This window comes from Mytilus californianus, unplaced genomic scaffold, assembly GCF_021869535.1.
Source record: "Mytilus californianus isolate M0D057914Y unplaced genomic scaffold, xbMytCali1.0.p SCAF_41, whole genome shotgun sequence".
In the NCBI taxonomy this organism is placed as follows: domain Eukaryota; kingdom Metazoa; phylum Mollusca; class Bivalvia; order Mytilida; family Mytilidae; genus Mytilus; species Mytilus californianus.
Genome location: NW_026262692.1, coordinates 1,279,675 through 1,307,500, shown reverse-complemented (window position 1 = coordinate 1,307,500; position 27,826 = coordinate 1,279,675). Strand labels below are relative to the sequence as shown.

Genomic DNA, 27,826 nt, shown 5'->3' with positions numbered 1-27,826 from the left:
TGCATACCTTTTAATTAACATTCACTACCAATGTTTAAAACATATGAAAAATGATCCCGTCGAAAAATGTCGTTTTATATAATAATTTTATTTAAAAAATCAAACATTAGCTTTGTACGGTTGTAATTTGTATTTATTTACATTTTTTATATCTAGAATTACGTTTCACAAAAACTGCAACAATTTGGGGATGATCAGGGTTTTCTTTTTATTAACATCATAGTTTAAAGACAGTGTGTCAAATTGTTAAGATAACATCGACATTTTAATTTATCCACATCTAGTGCAATAAAATTAGTACCGTTAATTTAACTAGGCACACTGTAAACAGCCTATAATACAGCTTTTCAATCGATTCTGGTAACTAACATAACTAAAATATTAATGCATTTGCCTCACTCGAACCAAATCATTTTCTCTTCTTTATTTGAACTTAAAAAATATGAACATTATTCAAACCGTTCAAAGCTTCACATGCTCACGTGTGACTTGTAATTAGATGCCAGTATTCCAATTATTGAACAAAGAATACATCGTGTGAAATCCACTAATCAGAATGATTTATTGGGCAACCTTTTAACAGTCCGGTGCAGACTTATAAATGATAGAATCAAGTTGTTAATTAATTTTAATACAACATTACAAAAGATAATTTCTGTGTTGGAGACTAGATTATGAACACCGATGGTATTCAGTAGTTAACAACAAAGGAACATGTCGTGTCTTTCAAAATGTCTCAAGATAAAGATGTAACTTAAATCGCAACACACCTGCATACCCATAGTAAAATGATATCTATTGCATATATATTTTATATCAGGTATTTTAATTTTCCAACATAAAAAAGATAATTACTGTGTTGGAGACTAGATTATGAACATCGATGGTTTTCATTAGTTTACAACAATGGAACATGTCATGTTTCTCAAGATGTCTCAGGATTAATGTGTTACTTGAAACGCAACACACCTGGATTCCCACTATAAGATGATATCTATTGCATATATACATAATACCGGGTATTTTAATCTTCTAACATAAAAGGCAGTGACAAGCATTTTTTGTATTACAAAATGACAAAGTTATTTATTGCTCCTGAGATTAAATTTATCGCGTTAATTGCGTTATAATATTACCACCATCATTATTGCATGGAAATCTACAAACTAAAGTCGGATGATTGGTACTTATTGAAGACGAAACCAAACTATCATAAGGAATGGTCTCTCACCCAAATTTAAGCTGATGTTGATAGTTTGATATTTTACATCAGGTCTTTACCCAAAGGGCAACGATACTTGTCTGAATAGACAAACTTAAAAGACAATGAACGGCACGTTTTTAGGAAAAATTGTAAAAACCAGAAAATACAAAAGATTTTAAATTATGATCATATTCTTACTTACAAGTTTATAAACGAACAAAACGAGACAGTGTATCATAATTATCTTCAAACTGTATATTTATTGATAATATTTTTCTTTTATTTTTTTGGATGCATTTTTGTTACATTTGTATTTTTTTTTTTTTTTTGACATGTTGGGATGGTTGTTGTTTTTATAAAACGACTTATATATGTAGTCAGCACCAACAAGAAAGATATGTCTTACTATGTTTAATTCTGAATTTAAAAAACATCTGCAAATTTTTCACATATAATCCTAATTTAAGACTTTACTACGGGATGCATCTTTTATGCTCTTGAATGACATTTACAAGTAACGACCTTCGCTTTTGGTCGACTTTAACATAAAAACACGGTTAGGTTTTTGGAAGTACTTTTTTTAAGCTAACTCCTAATGGTTATTAAAAAGTAAATAAAAACCAGGTTACTAAAAAGTAAATAAAAACCATCGCGAAACTGTCTGGTAATTTAAACAAAAGATATTCACTGGATGACCCTAAATAGTTCACTTATTTAAAACAACTTTGTTCGTGATACTTGGTAAAATACAGTGGGGAAACTTTTAAACCTTTAACAAAAATTGTTATTCTTGGAAGAAACAGTTCATTTGCATTTTAAATTATGTCGATGCAATTTTGATATTGTGTAACAGACATAATACTTGGATATTTGATAGTGCGCCATTTTCAAACGTGATAATATTAATTTGTAAATTATCAGTAAAATGCTATAAAACACGCATTTTAAAAGTTTGATATTTTGGGTAATTTTGAACCCTACTGCTCAAACATTTGATGTAAAACATGAAGCTATTATCGATCAAAAATATCAATTAACTTGTTTTATGGTATAAAAGCACCAACCCTAATATTCTGTTTCAATGATATTTGATGCATTTCAATTTACGTGGTGCTAGTCACTCTGTTTATTTATATTATGAATGTGTTTTTCAAGCGTTTCTTTGTTTTTGTTTGTTAGTTTTCAAATTTTGTTGATAATTTCTATGATAATAAACAATGCATTATCCCATAGGAACTCCTTTTACGGCTAAAACTGTGCCACATTTACTATGCAGTTTCGTAAACAAATTATATCCCAGAATGCAAAGTTAATATGCACTACTGTTTTTTTTCAAAGGTCAAAACATAGGGCTGTGAGCCATATTTTCAACATTTATTCTGTATTACCCCTCCATTAACTTCGGTTTCTTCCTCAGAATTCAAGTTGGCCGCTATCCAAGCGTGTTTATACGGGTGACATTTCCAAGTTGTGTCTCTATGAGATGAACCATAGATATCATATCTGGGAACCAGTACGTAAACAAAACAAAATATCTATCAATATTATATATCTCCTCAAAAGAGGAGTGGTTTGTGGAACAGCTGTACCAATTGCAACCTGTAAGCAGACAATGTAATGTGTCAGCTGCGGAAAACGGGTCTGTAGATAATCACAAAGCTCATTTCATGTCGATTTCATATCTGAGGGTCTGCATGGTGTTTACTATATTAAGTATATGGTAAAAAAATTATGAATAGAGAAAAATGAGCAAACAATATAAGGAATGAAGAATAATTGGGTGCAAAAGGAAAAAGAATAACTGTGGTAAATACAAGAAAAAGGTAATGCAATACTGATTACAGAAATGAAGAGTGTGATGAATTAAAAAATCATCAAATTAAAGAAAATTAATTTGTAAAATCACTATCTTGAGAATTTTACAGTATAAGACAGTCTTAAACTGTAAAATTCTCAAGATAGTGATTTTAAAAATTAATTTTCTTTAATTAGATACCTGTCAACTGACCCGTATCCTGCGGGTGATACCCGAAAATTTCACCTCTCACCCGGGAATTTTAAAATACCCGCTGGGTCATTAAATAACCCGGGAATTCGGAAAATGACCCGTTTTCACCCGGGTTCTTGAGCCTTTAGACTGATTTCATAAGTAATTTTCCTTTGAAATACTGGCAAATTCGTAATTCTTCCTAGAAATTGAAGTTCAACTAGCTGTGTTAACTGTGAAGTTAAGTGATTCATTAAGTGCATGGCTTCACTTGACAGTTTTGGTGTCAAACACACTGTTAATCAACGCCAATTACCGTAGCTCAAATTAATAAATAATTTGTGCATTGTTATGATATTGTAACTATCATGTTTGTTTATCTTGGACTATTCTGTTTTGTGTGGCCATGTAGTGTTTATATAATTGGGTTATAGCTGTTTACAAAATAATGTTACAATTGTGCGGTTTAGAAATTGTGGAACAATCATAGATACTGATGGAATGATAAGAACTTTCTATTTGACTTACATACTAATTACGGAATGATTATAATCAACGATGCGTAATTTAAACTTCTACAATATTCCTCGAAGTTTCCCTATTAAGGTTCTCTAGGAGTTTCCCTTCTTAAGTTTTCTAGGAGTTTCCCTTCTACAGTGTTCTAGCAGTTTCCGTGACAACTATATATACAGACACCGAAATTAGATTAATGAGACATTAATATACTTGGATTCTCTGAAGTTCTCTGGAGTTGTTGGATTGACACTTTTATTTACGTTAACTACATCATACTAGATTTTGAACTTATTAGACATATTCCGTTACAGTTAAGAGAAAATTCCGGATAAAGAAAAGACAAAGGATCGGACATGTATTTTAATAGTTAAGTTGACATTTCTATCTGTGTAATATTTCTTGTAAAATTGTATAATAAATCTTGTTAAATTTTACTATTGATTTGTGTCTTTGTTGGCTACAATTTAAGGATGATTTCTGACCATAACAGAAATTGGGGGCTCCTCCGGGATCTCCCTGTTGAAGGTGTTTCATTATTGCTAGGAAATCATCTAGCTAGAAACAAAGTGGTTGTTGAACCGATTGTTACCAGTAAACCGTTGGAGGATGTTAAATCACCTGAAGATGATGCCAAACTGTGTCCAGCTTGTGTTGTTTCTAGGGCGATACCAAGAAAACAACAAAATGAGGATTTACAAGAAGACCGGTATGATTATATGGACCTTTCTGACACTTTCCTTGCCGACATTAACGGTTCCTAAGTGTATCTATGCCATGGCCAGACGTGTACAGCCATTCATTAGACAAACTAAATTTTGTGGAAGAACAAAATAAAGACCCTAAGTTCTTCAGCTCCGAAAGAGAGCTCAGCCACAGGAGGACGCACACAAAGTGGCCGAATGCTACAACCATCAAGACGGAATTTTAATCAGGAAATGGAGGTTACCTGATGCTATCCCAGAGGAGGAATGGAGAGTGGTATACCAAGTGGTGGTGCCTAAATCCATAGGCAAGAAATTATTGGCCTTGCCAATGACACCCCATTGGCCGGACATTTAGGTATAAAGAAGACTTGCCCAGACTTAAAAATGATGTCAAAGAATACTGCAAATCATGCCATATATGCCAGGTTGTTGGCAAGCCCATCCAGAAAATACCAACAGCATCACTTTTAAAAATTCCAGCATTTGAAGAACCATAAAACCGAGTACTAATTGATTGCGTTGGACCATTACCAAAGACAAAGACTGGAAATGCGTATTTATTGACGATTATGTGTACATCCACTCGATTTCCTGAGGCTATTCCGTTAAGGTATTTGAAGACACCAGCTTTTGTCAAACCTCTTATCAAATTTTTCACGTTAGTAGGACTTCCTAAGTCATACAGTCCGATCAGGGTTCAAATTTCATGTCAGGTTTATTTCAGCAGGTCGTATACCAGTTAGGAATTGCTCAGTATAGGTCAAGTACTTATCATCTAGAATCTCAAAGTGTCTTAGAACGTTTTCATCAAACATCGAAAAACATGATTAGAACCTCTTTGTCTTCAATTTGACAGGGACTGGGATGATAGTGTTCACTTTCTACTTTTTGCGGTCCGAGAGGCTGTTCAAGAAACCCTTGGTTTCAGCCCCTTTGAGCCGGTGTTTGGTGATACTGTAAGGGGACCTTTAAAATTGGTTAAGGAAAAAATGGATTACTGAACACACTGACTATGTATCTAGATTAAAAGAAAAATTGTATACTGCTTGTCAAGTTGCTCAGAAAAACTGTTCAGAAAAAGATGAAAATATGGAATGATAAAGATGTCAGGGCCAGAGTTTTTGAGCCTGTTGATAAGGTACTTGTATTTTTGCCAGACCCTGGACATCCTTTACAGGCTAAATATTTTGGCCCTTATACAATAGAGAGTAAATTTAATGATTTGAATTATATTGTAAAAACTCCAGGTCGGCGCAAACAAACTAGAGTGTGTCATATTAATATGTTAAAACCATATTTTGAACGTACTAATGAAGATGTGAGTAAACCAGTTGCCACTTTAGCCATGGTTAAATTGAAAAACGATCATACAAACCAGATATAATTCAACCACCTTTTGATTCTAGGACTAATGAACAAACAGTAAGATGAAAAATTCAGAAATTTTGTCAAATTTAGACTCAAAACTTGCACATCTGACTTTTGATCGTAGAGAAAAATTGAAATCTTTGGTATTTGCTTTTATAAATCTTTTTCCAGATGTGCCAAACAAAACCACTGTTGTTTGTCATTATGTTGATGTAGGCGATGCTTCTCCAATTACGCAACATCCTTATCTGCTCAATCCGCTAAAACTTGAATTTATGAGACAGGAAATCAAATATATGGTTGACAATGATATTATTGAGCCGAGGAACAGTGAATGGAGCTCTCCTTGTCTCCTTGTGCCCAAACCAGATAAAACCTGTCGTTTCGTTACTGATTTCAGAAAGTAAATTCAGTTTCAAAATCTAATTCCTATCCGATTCAAAGGATAGACGATTGCATTGATAATATTGGGCAAGCAACATTTGTGAGCAAATTTGATTTATTGAAAGGTTACTGGCAGGTACCCTTGTCACAGAGAGCTCGTGACATATCAGCTTTTGTCACACCAGACGGCTTATTTCAGTATACTGTCATGCCGTTTGGTATGAAAAGTGCTCCAGCTACATTTCAAAGAATGATCAATAATGTTATAAAAGATTTAGACTGTTGTTATGCTTACATTGATGATCTTATTGTATGTAGTGATAGCTGGGAAGAGCATCAAACACATTTATATGCTATTTTTAATAGATTGTCACAACCAATTTGACTGTAAATTTCGGTAAAAGTGAATTTTGTCAGGCCAATGTTGATTATTTAGGGCATACAGTTGGCCAAGGTCAAGTGAAACCTATTATGGCTAAAGTGGATGCAATTACCAAATTTCCTCCTCCTACAAATAAAAAATAACTGATGATATATTTAGACATGATTGGATTTTACAGGAAATTCTGTTCAAATGTTACTACTGTTGTTCAACCATTGACTCCTCTTTTACCGAAAGATTCTAAATTCATCTGGAGTGATAATAGTCAAAATGCTTTTGAAAATAGTAAATCACTTTTAATAAACAGTCCAGTTCTGATCACTCCAGACTTTAAAAAAAAATTCAAACTTGCCGTTGATGCAAGTGATGTAGGAGTTGGAGCTGTTTTATATCAAGAAACAGATGATAATGTTGAGAAATCTATTTCATATTTTTCCAAGAAATTGGATAAACATCAGAAAAATTATTTAATTATTAAAAAAGAGTGTTTTGCACTGTTATCTGCATTTCAGCATTTTGCTGTATATTTAAATCCCACTATGCATCCTATTCTTGTTTACACTGATCATAATCCTCTCACCTTCATACAAAAAATGAAAAACAAGAACCAGAGGTTGACTAGGTGGAGTTAATTGTTACAGGAATATGATGTTATTGTAAAACATATTTAAGGTAAAGATAATGTAATAGCAGATGCTTTATCTAGATCTTATTAAAACACTGTATACATACTATATATTTGTGTATATACTGTTCATGAAAAGTTCTCGTTACACTCAAACTTTTTTTAAGGAGGGGAGGTTTTATGATATTGTACCTATCATGTTTGTTTATCTTGGCCTATTCTGTTTTGTTGGGCCTTGTAGTGTTTATTTAATTGGGTTATAGTTGTTTACAAAATAATGTTATAATTATGCAGTTTGGAAATCACTGGAACAATCATGTAATCAATGATTAGAACTTTCTATTTTGAATAACACAATAATTCCTAAATGATCCTAATCAACGATGCGTAATTTAAACTTCTACAATATTCTAGAAGTTTCCCTTCTAAGGTTCTCTAGGAGTTCACCTTCTACCATATTCCGTTACAGTTGAGAGAAGAATTCCGGATAAAGAAAAGACAAAAGATCGGACATATATTTTAACAGTTAAGTTGACATTTCTATTTGTGTAATATTTCTTGTAAAATGGTATGATAAATCTTGTTAAATTTTACTATTGATTTGTGTCTTTTGTTAGCTACAATTTAAAGGTTGTTTCTGGCTGTAAGAGCATTTCAAAAATGTTTGACAAAACATTTGAGTTACTCCCCCTTTTTTGCCATCCTTCACAATATATACTCCTTGCATTTATGATTTTTTTGGGGTAAAAAGATTAAATATAAGGCAAAGTGAATGCAAATACATATCAGAATACTACTTTCTATTATTTTTTTACCTAAGAACATTTAAAAAATTGATATTTTGAAATTTATTTTTTCATATCTACTTCCTTTGAAAGCATACATTAAATATAATAATACCAACTACCTCCAATTGTTGCTACATATCGATCATACTAGGGCTTACTAGCCAGTCAAGGTCGTTAAACACCACCCTGTTAGTTAGATGCTACATAGCCATACTTTAATGTAAAGCTTAACGCTTGTGCATCTTTAGATAACTAGATGACATGGTATGATACATTAATACTTCAATGGCTTATAAATGCATTGAAAAAAGAAAATTAAAGACTTAAATTAATATCGGTTAATATTTAACCAGGTGAACATGTTTTGGAAACTGTTTGATTTAAAATATAAAAAAAACATGTCCCCTAAATACTTAAATTCAGCTGACAAAAGTTCGTACGCGTTATAACCTGAGATTTCCTTCTTCAGTGACCTGCAATTTTATTACATAGGTTCACAGGTATAAGCGTTATTATTAAAGATAAAGAAAAATGCCCTGATAATCTAAAGAATACGGACATTAAAAACCCATCCATACCCTCATAACTATTTAACTGTTTAAAAGCATTTTTTACAGTTAAGTAGTTGCAACTCAATTTACTGTTTACTTTTCTTTCCGATGTTCTTTAAATGTGAAATTTTTTAACCGGACCAAGCTTATGAATTGTTCTATGATCAGTTGGCCAATGGATAGTTGTCTTATGATCAAATATCATAAGTAACTCATAATTTTATTCATTTTCTTTTTGTTTCTGAAGCTCATGAAACGAAACTCAGATCGGAATAGATAACGGTCAAAGTACAAAATGTAAAGATCTTGTGAAAAGAAATAAAACACAGAAAACGATAAATTAAGTAAGAAAGATATTACTTCTGTACCTTAATATTTGTCCTCGGCCAGCTCAATTTTCCTCGGCTTTCCCTCAACCCAATGAGACAAGCCTCGAGACAAAAAAAAAAGACCAATGCATAACTAATCACTTAATAATATCCTAATCTTTAATTAACCTTATATAATATATCACTGGGACCACTGATGAATCAAGGAAAAAATAAAAGAAATCTTCTTGACATATTTCTGTATGTCAGAAAACTAACCTTTTTTTTTAATTCTGTAATCACAATAATGAAATATTTATTTTTTTGTAATGACAGTAAGTGAGAAAGTTTTCAAATTATGCGTTAATATTTGTGAATAGAAATAGTATTTCAATATTCTAAATTTTACTTCAATATTTCATTGAACATTGAGCCTCATCTCAAATCTCAGTCTGGATTTATTGCCTAACATCTGCTTCATGTGCTTGCATTAATGTACACCAGATCTACCTTCGATCGGAAAAAGGTGGATAAAGGCCGATTAGCATGCTGCACTATTATTCTTGCAAAATAATATTATTTTATTTAATTCGTATATATCTTTTTTTGCAACGTAGTTGCACAGATAGCTAAATCTTTTACTATCCCTGTCACCTTGTCATTTTCATAATATATGACAAGGTATGAGCACGATTACTGACATATGCAATCGATTAATAATCAATCACATGAAGATTTTTTGTTTTTATATATAATTTTTTGTTTTTGTATGTAATTGATTAAATCGAGCTGATATATAAAAAAACTTTCAGCCAATCAGAAGACGTATTACATCCAAAATTAAACTATTGATTTATGTCATTCAATTTTAATTCAAGAATTTATTTTGGAATTTTTTTTTCTTCTTCTTGCATTTATTGTTAGTCTTATTTGGCGATTTCATTTTATTACGACGATAATCCCAACAGTAAGACAAAGTGTAGTCATAAAACCCACTGACAGTCCGAAGCCGGTAGCTCTCGAAATGTTTTTTTCTGCAGGAATTTTAACTTGATTATTGTTAAATTTTATGATCAAATTGCTTATTTCCATTTGAGCGGATTGTGATGGCGTCCATTTGTTTTCTTCTAGTTCATGATTTGTAGTAGCAGATTCAATTAAATGCATCCAGGACTGTCCGTTATGCGATATAATATAATTAGCGTTAGCGAGAGGTTTAATGCTTTCTGCTGGAATCTTTGTAAAGGGAGGAATTTTTAAGAGAGGAGATTTTAAATTAGATAAAAAACCTGTGAAAACACAATACATTATTTCGCAGTTATTGTCAATGGTTGCTAAATGGCTGCTGTATCCGTGCGGACAAGATTTCGAAGCATTAACTGAAGCCATCGGATTACCGTTGGAACAACTGTAAAATCCTCCGAAAGGAACAGCGAACGCTGTCCCGAGTTCGTAATCATCACTGACACATACATGAACGTTAGATGTAATTGTCAGTGGTAGGTAAAATCGCGGACATGATTGAGATTGTGTAACAAAATTGTTGGTTGTATCAGAATATAGTCCTCCGAATATATATCCGCTATGCTGACTTACCGCTGAATCTTTTGGAGCATGACAACAATAGGTGGTAAAATTTGCTGTACCGAAGTATGATTCGTCTTTGCAGCAACTAAAGAATAGATAACAAGTTTGACATGTATGCTGTTGCTGAGATTTGGATGTTTCGCTGGTGTATAGAAGTATTTGTTCGTATCCAACTGGACAGCTGTAACTTTGTGTTTTTGGATTTTTTGTTCCAAACTGTCCACAAAGGTTCTCATCCATAAGATCCCCATATTGGTCGCATGTCTGAAAAACTCCCCCAAAGCTAAAGTTTGTTAAAGGAGTATGACATGTGCCATCGTTAACGTTAGCAATATAACTAAAGTTAGGTGCATCCATCTTTGTACATCCGGGATATTTATTGTGTGTATAATACGTCAAAATTGCAGTGCTGATACTTTGTGTTAACTCGTGAACAAGATACTCGGATAATTCAGGTAGTGTTGTTGTTGTTACGAAATGAACTAATGGAAACCCATTTCTGTCAACTGCAACTAAATCGTCAGCAATTTCTGAGACCCATTTTCCAAACGTAAAATTGTCAGGATTTAGTGCCGGTCCCCCATATGTCCTGATGTTCGAATCCGTTAAATGAGTTATGTACTTTTCAATATCGTTATCAGAAATTGAAATTTTTGAAGATGCTTTATAGTCCTCAAGGATTGGAAAAGAATAGCTAGCGGCTAGTGAAATTGAGAGCTTATTCATTGTTGTCTCCTGTTTTATTGAAGATTTTACCTGGTCAACCTTGACAATAGATGCCCCAGCGTCAATTGTTGTGATAACATGTGTTCCAAAATCTCGAACGAGTAACTCGCTTTCGTAGCGTGCTGACGACTTGCGGTTGTGTTGTATATGATTGGCTATTTTAAGCAAACGTGAACGAAACGAGGGATCTAGTTGAGCATCAGATAAAACTTCCGCTGTATACCTTACATATCTTGCTTGAACTTTTGTTGTTAACGATTTGTCCTCAATCTGTTTTGATTTTACATGTTCAAACTCGGTCGAAAAACTGCCTGAAATCGTGCCTTCGTCTTTCACAGATGCATCTAGATTGATGGAAAATGAAGTATCAGTTTTGTAATCGGACCAATGATCGTACGTCTTTGAGAACACATGCATACTGCTTGATTTGATCGGTATTGTGACAATTCCATCAGGAATCAAATAACGTTGGTCCGCAGTAGTTTTACATTTGGAATAGTTAAAATGTATAACCATTCCTCTGTTTTTGTTGACAAGATTGTCCCATCCTAGACCTGGTAGAACCTCAAAAACATAAAATGGTTTTGTCTCGATGTCACACGCTCTCGGGTGTCCAATCGGAAAAGTTCTGTTTGAATATACATTGGATAAAAATGATGAATAAAAGAACATCTGTATAAATAAAATTGTATCCATAGTTTGCATTCCTCTATATATCTGAAATAAATAAAACATATCGTCTATAAATAAGAGAAAAAGAAAGGTTAACTGATATCAAAATATCAGAAATCAATTTAGAAGATGTGATTCCAGGTGAACAACACTTATTGAGGGGATCGCATGAACTCAAAAATGAGTGAGATTGGTTGCATCTATAGGTTAATTGTCCCCTGCTACGCTTGCATCACCCACTCTGCGCATCCACATTTAATCAAAATGATGCAGTCGGGTAAAATGACAGAATGAAAGAAGTTTCTGTTCCTGAGAGATAAAAGATCGCGAAAACATGTTGCAATTGAGTTGAGAAGTCCTCTTTTCCAGGGAAATTTTGCTAGTAATTTAGTCGAGGTATTTATAAAATTAATCCCCTATTCTAAGTTGTTTCATGACAATCCATAGTAGTATGATCTTGAAAATATATGTGTTCATATAATCCAAATTCATAGCTTTAAAAATTATGGACTTGCGTAAGCATATACAAATCAAAATCGTTTTTTTTTCCTGGGAAAACGAATGTGTTGGAACTATTGATGAATTTGGAAACTTTTTAATTCTTCAATTTTTTTTTACATTATCTTCATATCTTAATAATCACTCAACAACCAGCGTCATTAACGTCTTGGAGATCGATGCTTACGTCTTGAAGAATTATTCATACTAACAGTTATTAGAGAATAATACCACTAATACATAGCCCATTGCTTTCTATGTAAAATTCTGCAAATTCAAGCGATCATAGCTATTTTGTCTCAAGTTCAAAACTTTACCTTATCCTGGCTTGTGCTGAAAAAAATCATTATGCCTTTAATTGCATATCAGAACTCATTGGTCCTCGGAATTTGGGTTGTGAAAAAACAGGTACTTTTGATCTGAGCAGCAGTGCACATATGCCATCCTATTTTAATTTCATATATTTTGTATTATTCAAAAGGAACTTTTAAAAAGGGTTCTACTGTGATTCCAAGTCCTTCAAGCTTCCATTATCCAAACATTTTACGTATTGACGTAGGAACTTTTTTTATTTGTAATTTGTACTACTTTTTTTAATGTTCTTTTTGACACGGCCGAATTAGTAGTACTACGCCTATAACAGAATCAAACTTGCTATATTGACTTTTGTTTTACTTATCTAAATTCTACGATCTATTTCACTTAATTCAAGCTCAAATTGGACTAGTATTAATATATGCGTTATACAATGAAACATGCACATGGATGATAATAGTGACCGAAATGAGACTCTTTCCACTATTACAAGTTCTAATTTGTTAATATCTACTCAAATAACAACGTTCATACCTATATGTCTTATTGTTATCAAAGATTGTTGATTGAATTGAAATATAGTAATCCAAACATAAAATATAATTGAGAAAGTTGGGAAAGGGGTATTTCAAGAAAAAACAAACAAACTTATAAAATGAACCAATAAGAGCAATGTTTGTATATCCAATAAGATATGGAAACTCACAAGATAATCTCACCAAAAGCTATTTTTGACTATAAAACATTATAGCTATGTTTCATTTGTTTCGGTCTAAAATATTGCAAACATTGAAAATTCAGGTTAAGTTTTAGACATTTACTAGACAGAAGTCAATATCAAACTTTACATCGATTTGGTAACAATAGCTAAAATGGTTATTTGATTAGAACAGGATATTGTCAGGGCTTAAATGCATATCAAATAGCATAATGTGCTCAACTATCAGTTTTCCAAACCTGTTTATCGAACGTTTCAACGATGTGCATATACGATTTCAGATAATAATGGACAATAATTAAAAACACAACAGGTAATTCATCAAGCTGTTCATCACTTGAATAAGTGCTCGATAGTTATACTGTCAACAAGAAGCTTTGTTAAATATACGAAAAACCTGACTGTGGTTGGTGTTAACTAGTGTTTGAATAATGGAACTCTGTATTGCATAGTAACGATCATTACACTAAATTGAGAAGAAATAATCCTCCATTAATAAAGTCTAAATTTGTCATCCCTACTGCATTTTTTCAGTGGTATTCACAATAGCTCATTTATCTGATTTATTTAACATTAATATTTGGTTATTCATGGTTTGTATTACTAATACGCTTACCATATTTACAACTGGACGTAAGAAACACATCTTTAAATCTATCAGCTATAGCGTCAAAATAAAGTAATAGAACCTAAATTAACTTTATCTTGTAACTGATAAAACAATATATTCATGGATAATATAGAAAGAAAAAAATCGTCTACCAATCAAACAAAAAATAACTTATTTTTGGTTTTCCCTGAACGATGTAACAGAGTGCAGTGTATATCATTTTGGAAAGTAGGAGATTATACTGATAGATATTCTGTTAAAGGACAAGGTATCATAATGGCCATTTCTGGCCACTTTTTCACGAATTTTAAAACTTTGAAGTTGAACCCAATCCTGCATGTGAAATGATCTGTAGCACCTTTTTGGGGGGTATAATGTACTCAGATGTGTGCAAACAGAGACCTTGAAAAGACTACGAACGACGAAAGTCGTCAAAAATCTACAATAAATTAATGTTTGAGGACGAAATTCGACATCAGCACCAACATAGACCATCATTAAATTTTCAGCTATCAACTCTACTCTTATAAACATTTCACTTTATAAAAATTCGTGATGGTCTACGTTGGCGCTTATATCTGAATTTGAAAATTGAGTGTTTACAATTTTGACAAGTCCATGCATGTATAATATTACAAACGAAACAGAACGGGCTATGAGATTATTCCTTGGTCTCCAATTAATCAGAATATCACGTACCAATAGTTATTACGTATTCAAATACCTAAACATGTGACTCTCTTAAAGCTATGTTATATTTGTAGTTAAAACCAGGGGAAAATTTACCGCAGTGCAGACAACATCGCTTTATTATATAAATACAGAGAGGTGCCCCTTGAAATATGAGGATTTAATTTCCATTCAATACGTTTTTCAAATATTCAGTTACATCTTCTGAGTTAACTTTATAATAAGGTCTTTTTAAATCAAACTCATTTTGATTCCTACCGTGCTAGGGCTTTACAGCCAGTCAAGGTCTTTAAAAACACTCCCATCATCGTTAAAATTTTAATATTGCTATCGTGGAAAATCTTAAAAAAAGGATTTGAAAGAGTAAGATAGGTCATTAAAAAAATGTTTGAAATATGATAAAGGTTGGTGCATACTTTCGTAGCAGTTCTCTCAAACATTCCTGATGAATTAGAATAATCCAACTTGAAGATTTATGCAAAGTTAACAAAAAAAATCAAAGTAGACCAGTATCTTCTGGGACAAAATGTCAAATCTTAAATCATCTCGCGAGAATAAAAAAAACCTACAATAATTCACATTCAAATTCAATAAAAAAAACTCACCGATTCGCATTCAAGACAAAATTCTCAAATAAGAAAAACAAAAAAGACACAAAGATAAAAAATAATGATTCTAGTATGACATAAGCTTACAACTCACTATAGGCCTGACTATGGACAAACATATGCACAAGTGGAATTTTAACACTATTTAGATCCAACCATCACTCTTTTTATATTGATTAATTGACAACACAAAACCTACGTGAAACATGAAAACATGCAATATGAAAAAGTGCAGTTAAAATATATAACAACAATATATTGGTATAATAGATTACAAGAAGCTATTTCAAAGGAAAAAATATAATTCCGTCTACAGTGAGGTTTATACTGAAAGCAAGCTTTAGGTAATTATTTTATACTGTAATTTATATATTGTACCTTGACCTATAATGGTTTACTTTTATAAATTGTTACTTGGATGGAGAGTTGTCTCATTGGCACTCATACCACATCTTCCTATATCTATTGATACCCTATTCATATCTCATTCATTTTTAAAGATTATTTAAGGACTATTTTGCACTTACTAATGTGATAAGTTTTTTTTTCATAAAATAACAGATTGTTGTTGAAATAGCATTTCTATTTTCTTAGCTCCTGTTTTGAATTGCCAATAAAAACATACACCAAAAAATGGCTTAGTTTCAACATATTTTTCTTGCATATATACAAATTAGATAAGACCCATGGCAAACAGACTAATGAAGTGTTTTTTTAAGTATGCAGCTAGGAATATGTGTGTTTATTTCTACAATTTCAAGCATTTATAACTAGTTTGTCTAAAATTTATATCAAGTGACAATTATTAATTGTCAAACCTATGACTTATCAAAGAATACACTGGTTCCTAGAGGTAGGGCAGTACAAAACAGGTACTTCTGACTTGAGCAATAGGTTAACTATGCCCATTTAGTTCAATTTCATATATTCTTATTTTTGGTTTTATTATTCAAAAGAAAATTTCAACAAGTGTTGACCTAGTCCGAAGTGGTTGTATTCCTGTAAGAGAAAATAATAAGGTTTCCGGATATGGTTTCAACTAAACATGAGAAGAGGAACTTCAAAGTGCTCCACGAAACCTCTTTCCAAATTAATAACAACTATGTGAGGAGCAATCAAAGCAGGAATTCAAAGTTAAAGTGAAACTACCTATTCTAGAGGTGGCGTAAATTAGATGTGGATATTAAAAAAATCCAAAGATCTTTTAAAGTACGTACAATCTAAAATTATTTTATCTTGCAATAGTATTAAAACGTTTGACTTTTCTACACTTTACACAATTATTCCCCATTCCAAACTAAAAGACAAATTAAAATGTTTGGTCATGCTTTGTTTCATAAAAAAGAATTGCTTACGTAAATACAAGTGTCTTGTCTTCGGAAGGGATAAATCGTACTTTGTAAAAAATCATTCTGATTCAAACAAAAATTCTCTGAAATTTACATCATCAAGACGCTTTGATTTCTTGATTGACAACATATTTGTTACGTTGGAGGACGTGTTTTTCAACAAACATTTGGCATTCTTGTATTCACATGATGCTGACTTCATACATGAACTTCTTAGGAAGAAAGAAAAGAAGTTAGAGTATCCTTTAGTTTCACTTCCGCTGTATAGATGATGTTCTCTCACTAAATAATTCAAAATTTGGTGACTATGTTGACACATCTAACTCATCCAACTTGTGATAAAGGATACAACAGATACCATTAAGTCTGCCTCATATGTCGATTTACATCTAGAAATTTACAATGAGGGTCGGTTTAAAACAAAACTTTATGACAAACGAGATGATTTCAGCTTCCGAACTGTGAACTTTCCATTTCTATGTAACATTCCATAAGCGCCTGCATACGAAGTATATATATTCCAGTTGATACGATATTCCAGGGCCTGTGTTTCCTATTATGATTTCCTTGATAGAGGGTTGCTGCTCACAAGGAAGCTATTAAACTAAGAGTTCAAAGTGGTGAAGTTGAAATCGTCGCTTCGTTAATTTTACGGACGCCATCATAAGTTGATTGGCCGTTAACAATCTCGTCCCTTTCCCCGGAATGTGACCTACCGAAGTAAACATATCACCGGGTTTGTACTTACATGAGCAATACGACGGGTGCCACATGTGGGGTAGGATCTGCTTACCCTTTCGGAGCCCCTGAATTCATCCCCAGTTTTTGGTGGGGTTTGTGTTGCTCAGTCTTTGATTTTCTATGTTGTTTTGTGTATTGTTGTTTGTCTGTTTGTCTTTTTTTTAGGCATGTCGTTATCAGTTTATTTTCGACTTAAGAGTTTGAATGTCCCTTTGGTATCCTTTGCCTCTCCTTTATGTAAATGATACTGCCAATACTATATTCATAACCTTGACTTATATTTATGAATTTCGGTATGACGACTTTCTTTTCTGACTTTGCTTTATATGAATGCTAGTATAATAACTTTAGAGTTCATATGTTTATAATTTTCCTTTTCTGTCGGTAGGTTTTTAATAAATATTTAGTGAAGCATAAAGATTTGACCGACTGTTCATTGCTTACTGTAAATTATTTGACAATCTGATTTCATTTATGCTATTTTGTGGGAATAATATGACCAATTCATTTGAACATGTTTTTAATTTAATTGGTGTCTGTTGTGGTTAGCAACACATGAGTTATTATGTTCGATATGAGCTTCATCAAAATAAATAATGATGGTAAATTCATACTTCAGATAACAAAAGGAACCCATTATTAAACCGTTGTTAAGCACAATAATTGTGGTTGCTTATTTGTTGATAAACACGATTTTCAATTGAAATTACTTGTCATTGCTTACTACTTGCTATTCTTATACACCTGTCTGATTTGTATTTATTTTAATTTTTTTTTAAATCTCTTTAGTAGTTAAATTCAGATTACTAATTGTTGGTGGTTGCTAAACAACTTTGGGTTGCTATGCTCAATATGAACTTCGTAAAGCAGAATAGCAATCACTTATACATCATATATGGTTTACATCATATGAAAAACCATTTATGACAGCTAAAAATCTTCAAACGTTGCTATATTTTTATCCCAGGGGGCAAATGTAACCAATCTGTGTACCGTTACTTGGCATTTGTTTTTGTTGCTTGGTTGTTGCTTAGATTTTTATTAACTGAAATTGAAGTGACTATTCATTTGTTACTTCAAGTTATTCTTAAACAATAAATACTATTTTGAATTGTGCTAATTTGCACAGATAAAGCTATGCATAAGTGATAATTTGGCTATTTAATAAAACCGTTGGTAGGCAACTTTCCTTTCGCCGGAACACCAAAAAAATAATTGTTTTATCAAGTTTCTATACAAAGGCTAACAATGATATAAATATAAATTTATTTGGGGAGAAAATCAAAAACGCCCATTATCATAATTTGTCCTTTAAAGTTAAACTTCTAACTTTACAGTTACGCTTTTAAAAATGCAGTTTCTATGAGTTCAGATGATGCCAAAATAATTTTTTTTCTTCTTCAAATTTTAGGAAATGCAAAGCTTGTTTTGGCTTTGTCAGTTAATTTGATTTCTATTATCATTTAAGTTCAGTCTGTTATTTGAGCTAGCAAGTTCAAGAATTTCAAATTAATGATTATTTTCTGTTTGTTGACTCTGACTCTATTAAATATTCTATTGGTTTGACCTATGTAGCTTTCATTACAAGTGGGACATGTTGAAAAATAAATAATATTTTCTGATTTGCAGTTCATACTTAAATTTGATTTGATGACTCTTCCTGATTTTAGTGTTTTACTTTATCCTACTTCTATCACATCGTACGGCCAACATCTTGGATCACCGCATTTTTTCACTAATCGGAACAATCTGTTAAGTTAAGTTTTAAAGGGCTCAACTCATGAGATCGATACGCCAAAGAAAAAAAACTAACCAAAAAAAAAAAACCCCACAAAACAGCACAGATCTGAAGGTACTCGCAGTTACTAAAAGCTAGTTAAAAAACGATTCCAAAATAAATAAAAAAGCATGTATCTAAGACTGGGCCTTTTTCAAAAGTAGAATAAACAAGTGCGGTATATATGACTCTTCTAAACTTTTTTCTCAGAAATACCTTCAATCCTTTGTACGTATGTTTTTAAAATTACAAGAAAAAATATGTTTAATATAACAAACTTTTAAATTTATGTTCGATACAAATCTTACAAAATTAAGAACATACCTCCTTTTCAAGCTGGTTTTTATCTGCTACTTTCTGTGCAAAACAAAATGTTAAATATTTCTACGCACCCGTTTTTATACGAAACGCCCAATCACCTGATCAAATAATGCGTTTTGTTTGTATATGTCTATGTTGAACAAAAAAGTCTTTGTTAATTTTGTCACCGTATTAACATAAACACACAACATATGCAAATGTAGATAGTCTTAATTGTAAACAAATTTGGGAGTTATATAATATATTCATACCAAGCGGGATAATCAGTGACTTAAGACCCACAGGAAGACATACTTTTACAAGGACGGTCATTATTGATATCACAATAAAACTATAGATTTTAAAATTGTATTTCAATCATATTTCTGATTCCCTGTTGCATATTGATAAGAATAAATGTAATGTTGAGTAAAAAAAAAAAAAACATAATTCGATATTCTTTTTTAAAATTATTATAAAAGCCCTATTTTATTTCCATTTGATTTAAACGTTCCTTCTGAAGATAAATCTGAAAAATCATTTTGACGCAGCAATATCATAAAATACTGTTTTCATTTGTCATACATTTAAATGAAAATATTAAAATATTTAGTTCATGCCAATATACAACAAATTGTTTATGCATAACGTGGACAATGAGGAATATTATATTCAGTTGTCAATGGGATTATCCAGATGTATTTCAATTTAGGACGTTAGGGTTTGCCTTTGATTCAGTAATTTATAAAAATTGTTTTAATATAAAATTATGAAAAACAAAGTTTTATATTGTTTTTCATAATACCTTCATTTGTCTGTTCTTAATCATGTTACTTGATTTAAGTGATTTGAACACCGTAAACTACTGTCATATTAATTATCATTAAAATATTGGTAGACCCTTATTGTATGTATTCAAAATGTTGATGTTCTACATTTTATTTTATTTTACAATTATTTGAAAAAGATTTAAAATTAATAGCATGCATAATCTAGCTGAATAAACCAAGAAATGGAACCATCAACATAATTAACAGTTTCTTCTTAAGTACTCGCAAAGTGGTTTGTGTGTGTACCGGCGGACAAAGCAGCCAAAAAATGTGGTGATGGTATGCCGCAAATACTACACGGACGTTCTTAAGAATGAAATATTAAATTCTTCTACATTCAAGTCCGTGCGCTCCACAGAGAGTCATATAGTAAACAATCATATCAAAACCACATCACAGCTAAAGGCTTCTTCTGAACATTTGAAATTCCTTACTATGTATTGGTTACCTAAAACTACACAAACAACCAGTAAAATATCGTTTCATCTCGGCCTCTAGACTAATATTTCATTGCTTTTAACAAGTTCCTTAACTACTGTCAAAGAACTTATCATTGACTATTGTTATTAAACATATGAAAAAGTGGAATTAACTATTTTTGGAGTGTAAATTTCTTTTGATGTTTTAGGTAAATAACGTGCCTTTGATGGTCGTTTTGATTCTGATGACAGTTTTGACTTTTCAACCCTTTACACTACACTTCCACAAAATCTTATCAAATAAAAGTTTTCCTATTTAATTAAATGGTCGTTTGGTTAATCTGAATGCAAATGTATTTGCTGCAACTTATTTCAAGCCCTTTTCTCTAATGAGAAAGGTAAATATGCTGGATATACTTACTGGAGGTGTGATTAGATGATTGAAGCTGTTAATTTTCTCCTTGATGATATTTATGTACGTTTCGGCAATAAAGTTTATCGAGAGGTTGTAGGTATTCCTATGGCACCAATTGCTCCCCTTTAGTAGCAGACTTGTTCTTTTACTGTTATGAATCGCAGGTTAAGGCCAAACTCAGTGAAGACCCGTCTAAATTGCATTTAATTGATAAATTCAAAAACACTTGACGTTATCTTGATGATATTTGTTCGTTAAATAATCAAGAATTTTCTAAATATACTGCTGAAATTTACCCAAAGGAATTTACTTTAAATAAATCAAATATAAACGGTAATAACTGTCCTTTGCTAGATTTGGATATTCCAGTTTTACACGGGAAACTCTACACTAAAATTAACGACAAAAGGGAAGATTTTTCGTTCCCTATTGTTTATTTTTTTTCTTTTTTAGACGGTGCTGTTCCTTTGGCACCATCTTACGGTGTTTATATATCACAGCTCGTTCGCTATGCCCGTGTCTGTTGTTACGTTTTGGATTTCAATGAACGTAATCTATGTATTACTGTAAATTATTAAGTCAGGGATTTCGTTACCACAAATTACTTAAAACCTTAACTAAATGCTTCCATAGATATAAAGATTTGGTTTGGAAGTTTAGTTGTACCTGTAGAAAACTTATTTTTAACGGGAAAACACATCCTAATTTTTACGGAGATGTTGTTTACCGAGCCCGGCAATTTAGATACGATCCGGGTAAACTTATCGATCCTTTAAATAAACTTATTCTAAATGGTTACCAATTCAACACCATAATTAGATCTTTGAATATTGTTTTTATTGGTAATAATATTGATTTTGCTATCAGTAAATTAAAATCAAACTTAACATTTTTTTTATATACATATGCAAATTATTGGCTCTTACAATCTGTCGATACTTGTATCTTGGCATTGCACAAGGTCATGTTTTTCTTTGACTGTTAATGACGTTTTTACATTAAATCCATTGGATGTTGGTTGTTTAGTGATTGATATTTTTGTCTTAGATGCATGTTTTTTTTATTAGTTGTTATTGGCTTTGAACTATGAGTCAGTGACTGCAAGTACTCTCAGATATGTACTTAGTGTCTTTTTGTTGTCGGGGTGTATAAATACCCTGCCACGTCCACTTTCTTTTTGTTAGATGTATTTCTGCTTTAGATCGATCTGATGAGTTAAGCCTTTTCAACTGATTTTTATAGTTTGTTCTTATGCTGTACTGTTACACCACTGTCCCAGGTTAGGGGAAGGGTTTGGCGCCATCTAACTAGTTTAACCCTGCCGCATTCTGTATGTGCCTGTCCCAAGTCAGGAGCCTGTAATTCAGTGGTTATTGTTTGTCGCTGTATATCATATTTGTTTTTCGTTCATTATTTTCTACATAAATAAGACCGTTAGTTTTCTCGTTTGAATTGTTTTACATTTGTCATTTCGGGGCCTTTTATAGCTGACTATGCGGTATTGGTTTACTCATTGTTGAAGGCCGTACGGTGACCTATAGTTGTTAATTTCTGTGCCTTTTGGTCTTTTATGGAGAGTTGTCTCATCGACAGTCATAACAGATCTTCTTATTTCTTTATTTTGCAGTTCTTGATGACTGTAGATTCAATAACGATAAAGCGCTTTGGACGCATGCAATTTATATAGTGTTGTTGTCAATATTTTGTTGACTGTTACTCTGGTTTTAGTTTGGTCATAGTTTTCGTATTTAAATTGCATCAATTACATGTACACTTAAACGTCTAAAAATATACGTATATTATTTTCTTGGTTTTACTCTTATGTTGATGAAACGCGCAGCTGGTGTGAAAAATTACGAGACTGGCATCATTGATGAGTGTGTATTCTCAGACCTAACAGTTTTTGAAATTCATGAATACTTAAAACGGAATACAATCTACAATGAACACAAAGACAAGAATGATATAAGTTCAAAGTTTTCTGTGGCAGTTTGAATTGTACAACTTTTGCAAAATAGTTTGTAAAGTAAATGAATGCTAAAGCAAAGATATAAAGTAAATGGATGCTAAATCAGAGAATACACTTGCTTACCGAAGCCAACCTTCATAAGGACATAATAAATAATAATCATATTTGTCAATGATTCCCAAATCAACAGACAACAGGGTACCGTTGCACAAAATTTCGTACGATAATCTAAGATCCTTCGTCGGACATACGTCTAATCGTAAGATTATGACTGTTTCATAAAAAGATTTCTTCGCAGATTCGATCGTAAACTAAGGAATGGTAACAGGTAGTCGAATAGTAGTGGTTTCACCTGTTGACATTTTGTTAAAATCAACAGCATTACAATATCTTGCAGAAAAATGATATCCATGGGGTGAACAGAAGACATGTTTCCATATTATTTTGTCCCAATCATAGGTGATTGAAATTTTAAATTTTAAATTCCTGAAACAATCGTAAACTTATCATTCCTACATTTAAGTTTATTTTAATTGACCTAAAACGAGCACCTTGTTTCCAAAGTTCCAAACTTTGACAATAAAAGCTTAGGAGTGATTGAAAAAGCACAGTGACATCTGCTTTTGATTAAGGGGGATTGGTACATTCCATGCAACTTGGTACTAGATATTCTTAAAAAAGAAAATTATAAACGTTTATTTATTAGTTCTTTTATTGTATGTCATACAAAAAAAAGCATTATATACTCCCCTTGTGGCGTTCTACGTGGTGATTTTGAAGTTAACAATCAATGTATATGTCAAGCTAAAATTGCAATTATCCCTTAGAATACATGCCCTGCGGTTTATAACACCGCGGAGGATGGTGCTCTTTATTCAATAGACTTTTTGTTATAGAAATTTGGATTATTTGGAAACAAATACCAGTCTAGAAATTGAGAAAACAATAATCTATATACATGCATGTCATGAATATACTGATAGAGTTATGTTATGAATCCATAGTTTCAATGTAATTACACTAGTTGTCATGCGCTCTATCAGGTTTGCGGTTGCTTATAAGGTATGCATTGAATGATTCAACCCCGTACTCAATACCTGCTTTGTTTTTGTTTAACATGTTGAATTAACAATATTTCTATAATTCTAGGTTAATTTGAAAACTATGATATTTCACTTTGCCATTATTTGAGTGTGTGTGTCAATACTTATAAAACTTTATTTTCAAATTTAGAATGTTTTCAGTTATAACCAAGAGTGCACACTTTGACATGTTACGCCTGTTTCACTTATCATTGAATTTATGTTGAAAGTCTGTAACATAAGGGTTTTGATACAAATACATAAACTTAAAATTATGTTCTATAATAATGAGGTTATGGTCAGATTTGATTTTAAACATATTTTATTCGTTAAAATATGTAAAGGATTGAGCAACAGGCACAGCCTATAAAAGCTCTCTTCATACTACATGTACAAGGTATACATCAAATATAAACAACTGAATTTAAAATAATATAATATAATATAGTGGAAAATGCATGCTACTTATGAGCACACACAAATAAATACACATTTACGGTGTTAATTACTAAATGTGTAGTATATTTAAGTTTGTAGACAATTAATCATTATCTATTCAAATGTAAATATCCTTTATAAGTAATTAGAAATATACATCATATATATATGAGGTTTGGAAGAGACACCAAGCTTACTTAGTGAAATAAATAAAAGAATGTTGAAAAAAAAAGGAAAGAAATGAAAAAAAATAAATACTAAATAAAACAAAAATTAAAAAATTTCACACAACACGATGAGTGTCACTGATATATTTCTGAACAGATTTAAAAATAGCAATATTCATGTCATAAAAAAAAAAACTATTTCGAAAAAGTAATAAGTCAATATCTATGTCAACATCATCATCACCAATTGAGTAAGTGAAATCAAGTACGATCAGTACATCATTGTACTTAGGGCAAGTAAAAAAGAAATGCTGGGTATCCTCAACAGGGAGATTACAGTTTGAACAAATAGTGTTATCTGAGAAACATTGATTAAAAAATGAGATTTTAGGTTGCTAGCATTATTTCTCAGTTGACAATGACAAATATTACATGTATGTTTCCTTATCGCATATTTCAAAGGTTTAAATATTTCATCAGTCCTATAAAATTTGTCTAGTATAAATAAACACTAACTTTGGAATTGTTGTATACTTAGAGGAATTCCAAAGTCTTATAGTGGAAGGAATGAAACTATTTTAAAGTAAGAGCTAGTACTAGCCAATGTGTGTGTGTGTGTGTGCGGTGGTTGTGTTGTGTTGTCTTGTCTTGTGTTGGGGGGGGGGGGGGGGGGGGGGTATTTGTCGGAGATTATGTTTATTTCGTCTATTCTTCAGAGTTTGTAATCTTATTCAATATTAAGTTGATGTATTGAGTAATTACGCCATAGTCCTGTAATAATTCTGGCAGCTTCTATTTGAATATTTTCAAGACGCTTGGACTCGTGCTGAGAACAGTTATCCCAAACAACATCACCATACTTTAATATAAGTCTAATAAAAGCATAGTAAATACGTATCAGTTAATTCCTGTTTACTTAATGTTTAACTTGACAAATTACAGATAAATATAAATCATAAATTATGATCCAAATATTATATCTTTAATTTGTAAAAATGAATTAATATAGTTATAATATCTAAATCCATCGCCCTGAAATGTCCGGAGGTCAATAAATCGATCAGATTTATTCATCAACTATACATGAAAAAAATAAATATAGTAACAATTTTCCCGTATGACAGTATGATGCAGGCCCCCTCTTTCCTTCCTCGTTCAACAAAATTTATCTCGACTCGGCGGTTGTCTTGCAAGAGACTGTTATTGTTATGTTTATTTCGTCTATTCTTCAGAGTTTGTAATCTTATTCAATATTAAGTTTATGTATTGAGAAATTACGCCATAGTCCTGTAATAATTCTAGCAGCTTATATTTGAATATTTTCAAGACGCTTGGACTCGTGCTGAGAGCAGTTGTCCCAAACAACATCACCATACTTTAATATAAGTCTAATAAAAGCATAGTAAATACGTATCAGTGAATTCCTGTTTACTAAATGTTTAACTTGACGAATTACAGATAAATATAAATCATACATTATGATCCAAATATTATATCTTTTTTTTGTAAAAATGAATTAATATAGTTACAATATCTAAATCCATCGCCCTGAAATGTCCGGAGATCAATAAATCGATCAGGTGGTACGAATTGGGTTAACAATAACAGTCTCTTGCAAGACAGAAAAACGGTATTAAAAAAAAAAATCGTTAAAAAAGGGGGGGTTCCAACCCCCGGAACCCCCCCTTTTTTTAAGGATTTTTTTTTTTTTTTTTTTTTTAATACCATTTGTCTTCTTATACAGGTTAATTTTCATAATCGTATTAACACCTTATACATGCATTATTAGCAAAACAGTATGTATTGTCGTTCAAGTCCATATTACGGAATTTTAACTCCGGGCTTGTTTTTTGATTTTCTAATACTTTTTTCATCAACAATTCGCCGTAATGTCATTACTATTTGCGGATGATTTGAACAATTTGCGTTGTTTGATCAGTTTAAAAAAGGACAATGAAATAGAAAATATGTTTCAAGAGTGTAAAACTTTACTAAAAGACAGGAGAACGTCAGCGAATACCCGCTTTGCTGTGTTTTCGTTAGACACTTTATCAAATGCACTAAAACCAGATGATTGTACCTTTATTGCATTAAAACCAGAGGAAATGGAAACTGCCTATACAATAGTATGTCAATGTTTATATCAGGTTAGTTCTTTTATTCGTATATAATATAATGACTTGACAGACGTGTCACGTGACCCCACTGCCAGGCCATGCCCTCCCCCTTTTCCCATTACATGATTTGCCCATCACGCATGCAGTAAACGCGTGTGCAATGACAAAAATAATATCAGTATCAACAATGTAATTTAAAGTCTGCTTTGTATAATATATTTTTAATACAATAAAATTATGAACTGTCGAAAAATGAATGTCACTGTGAGTTATTACATGCTTGTTGTCAGATTAGTCTCAAAAAGTGTATTCATGGTGACGGTGTGATAAATATTAAAGAGTACATTAGAGCTACCCGCACACTAATTTCTATTCCCTGATTTACTATATCTCTCTCTCCTGATTTTGAAATACTTGGAAACCTGGAAGCCCTATATATATATATATATATATATACAAGTCTAAATTGAAAACAACGTTGAAACCTATGATTGCGTTGGATAAAAACCGCAATTTTTATACGTGTGCATGCAAAACAAATTTCTTGGTAGAGGGGTCTAAATACAGCACAAACAACATTTTCCAAAAGACCAAAAAAGCTAAAAAGTATATTTTAACAAAACGCATTTGACTAGCAGGTCGAACAACGGATGTTCTTAAACCCTGCTGACTACCATGGCGATTGCCAAATTAACGGATCACCAGATATAACAAAATGGATCTTTATAGCGTACGTCTAAACAAGTGACAACTCTAGGACAGATCCATCCATTGGAACACCAGTGAAGGTGATACACGGCTGAAAACACATATTATATTCATAATTACTCTAAATATCAGCACAACAACATGAACAATGTTAAATCTGCAAATTTGCGGAGGCAAATGTTTGTTTTTCCCTCGCCGGGATTCGAACTCATGCTATTGGGATATCGAGACAACACCGCCTGCACTGTGTCCAGCGCTCTAGACCACTCAGCC

At 32.1% G+C, this 27,826-nt stretch overlaps 1 protein-coding gene across 1 annotated transcript in view; it reads right to left on the bottom strand.

The window, feature by feature from the left end:
* The window catches only part of LOC127699815 (macrophage-expressed gene 1 protein-like), a 59,146-nt gene extending 39,658 nt beyond the window's left edge, over positions 1–19,488 (bottom strand). The window contains exon 1 of the mRNA XM_052203188.1: positions 19,433–19,488. The gene's annotated coding sequence lies outside the window, so the exon portion shown is untranslated. The remainder of the gene's footprint in view (positions 1–19,432) is intronic.
* Positions 19,489–27,826: the final 8,338 nt, after the last annotated feature.